Below are 3,063 nucleotides of genomic sequence, written 5' to 3' on the forward strand. Positions count from 1 at the left end.
CACACACACACACACACACACACACACACACACACACACACACACACACACACACACACACATATGCTGGATGAGGAGTGTTTTATTAAAGTGCTAAGGCAAATGCACACTTTATGAGCTCCTCATGCACTCCTATAATCAAAACACCAGTGAAAGTGTCTGAGTGTGGGAAATGAAACGTTCATACACTCTACTGTATACATCACAACATTCAGATCGATCCTGTTTTTATGTTTGACCGATAAATCTAAAAATTAAAATTAATTAATTTATTTATTAAAACATTTAAAATAAATATTAATACTATTTTTTAAAAATGTGTATTAAATCGTCTCAGTCTTATTATTTTTTTTTCATTCAAAGCAATTCTCATTGTATCCACAAGGGGACAGAGTGAATGTACACAATCACTCATTCAGATCTGTGGGGAAATCTCTAGAAAACATGCCCAAGTGATGTCACTTCAAAAGTAATGATAATAATAAAACATTTTACATATAGAAACCATTTGAGATTTTTGCAGGTTTACTTTTTATGACAATTAAGCATATTTCTATCCATTTTTATATTGTAATGTGTTATCATAATTATCATAAAATATTTAAATGTGAATATGCCTCACATAATAATTCAAGCGAGCACAATAATTCAAGTGCATATATTTGATGTTAACTTTCTATAATGGTTGCAGAGAATATAGATGTTAATGATGGTACATTTTTCATGTTGTCATCTGTGTACCTGTGGTACTCGGTATTCATTTTACTATTAAGGTAAATGAGTCAAGCTGGAGTCAAAGAGTCTGTTCGCCCGTGGCAACTTTTATTTATGGGCATGTTCACTGTGCGCATGTGGAACTGTGTATTGGCATGGCTATACGTATGAAAGAAGCAGAGAAAAAGAGAGTATGAATGTGTGTGTATATGATTGAACTTGCAAGATCGGTGGTCTCTGTGAGTGTGTGATGTGGTTGTGAGATCACTTCGAGCCCGGGGGTAGGTGAACTACAGTAAACAATATATCAGTCCCATCTCTGTGGCCCCACCGCCTGTGTGCGTGTGCGGGGTTGCCTTTGAAGAACAGGGGTTGCATCGGGCCCTGAGGGTGGATATCCCTCTCTGAAGCTGCCCTTCTTTTGCTCACCCCATCTCTGTTTCTCTCATGCCCCGCTCCATCAGGACTTTCATTCCTCTCTCCCTCTGTCCTCAGACCTTCCATCTCATCTCAGGTCTTTTTTTACTTCTTTCCATCCAATCTCACGTTTCATCTGTGCTGTTCTATTATCATGTTCTTGTTTTTATTTTCTCGCCTATATGTGGGTGTTTCTTGAACAAAGGGAACTTTAGGTGCCAGGAGTTACTTTTAATTTAAAACTCGCAGATGTATTTTTCCTTTTATCATATGAAGGTCACATAACAGTTCTGTAAGCATGTTAATTAACTTTTATTGTGTAGATGTTATTGTTTAACCTTGTCCTAGACCCAGGCTTTCAGTTTTAAAATATTAAAGGGGTGGTTCATTGCGATTTCACTTTTTTAACGTTAGTTAGTGTGTAATGTTGCTGTTTGAGCATAAACAATATCTGCAAAGTTACGAAGCTGAAAGTTCAATGCAAACGGAGATATCGTCTTTTAAAATTCTGGCAGTTTAATGCCTACAAAAATGGCTTGTAGGGACTACAACGAGTTACTTCCCGGGACCCTCACACAGACTCCTCCAAAACATGCTGCTTCTGCGACCATCTCTCACCATATATGTGACCCTGGACCACAAAACCAGTCATAAGTGTAAATTGGTTAAATAAAGCTGAATGAACAAGCTTTCCATTGATGTATGGCTTGTTCAGATAGGACAATATTTGGCTGAGATACAACTATTTGAAAATCTGTAATCTGAGGGTGCAAAAAAATCTAATTGATTTAAGTTGGTTTCTATGGCATTTTTAAAACACACTCGCATGCACACTGCGCTCGTGCAGATTAAGTCATCATTATTATGAGAAAGTTAAACCCCCGGAACTTGATTTCAACCAAGGGGGACCTCAAGTTAATGCCCATTTAAAACCCATTGAACTCATAGTATTATTTATGCAATTGTAATTCATGCCACCTCTGAACTTGAATATACCTAAATGTCACTTCAGATGCAAACAATGTTATGGCCACATAGTAGCCATAAAAGAGTATTTGTAATAAATTCTACTTTTAATCCGATTTATTTATTTTTTTGGTAAAATAACGATTACCATCTAAAAAGAATATTACCTTCTGTCGTAGAGTATCCTGTCATGGAAACCATCCACAAAAAAAGTGTTTATTAAATGCCAGTGGAGAAGTAGGGGGTTTAGCCTACATGTTTATAGTGAAGTAAAGGAAAACACACACACACACACAAATATATATATATATATATATATATATATATATATATATACACACACACATATATACATAACTTCTTTTGCTCACCCCATCTCTGTTTCTCTCATGCCCCGCTCCATCAGGACTTTCATTCCTCTCTCCCTCTGTCCTCAGACCTTCCATCTCATCTCAGGTCTTTTTTTACTTCTTTCCATCCAATCTCACGTTTCATCTGTGCTGTTCTATTATCATGTTCTTGTTTTTATTTTCTCGCCTATATGTGGGTGTTTCTTGAACAAAGGGAACTTTAGGTGCCAGGAGTTACTTTTAATTTAAAACTCGCAGATGTATTTTTCCTTTTATCATATGAAGGTCACATAACAGTTCTGTAAGCATGTTAATTAACTTTTATTGTGTAGATGTTATTGTTTAACCTTGTCCTAGACCCAGGCTTTCAGTTTTAAAATATTAAAGGGGTGGTTCATTGCGATTTCACTTTTTTAACGTTAGTTAGTGTGTAATGTTGCTAAGAAATCTAGAGGTGCGCATAAAAATCTATTCATATATGAATCACGATTCTGTCTTATAACGATTCTAATGGATTCACAAGTTTCAAAATCAATGTTCTAAAGCAGCGGTTCTTAATACTGTTCCTCGCGTCACCCTGCTCTGCATCTCTCTCTCTCTCATTCAGCTCAGCTCC

This window comes from Sinocyclocheilus anshuiensis, unplaced genomic scaffold, assembly GCF_001515605.1.
Source record: "Sinocyclocheilus anshuiensis isolate Anshui unplaced genomic scaffold, SAMN03320099.WGS_v1.1 scaffold51, whole genome shotgun sequence".
NCBI classification, from domain to species: Eukaryota; Metazoa; Chordata; class Actinopteri; order Cypriniformes; family Cyprinidae; genus Sinocyclocheilus; species Sinocyclocheilus anshuiensis.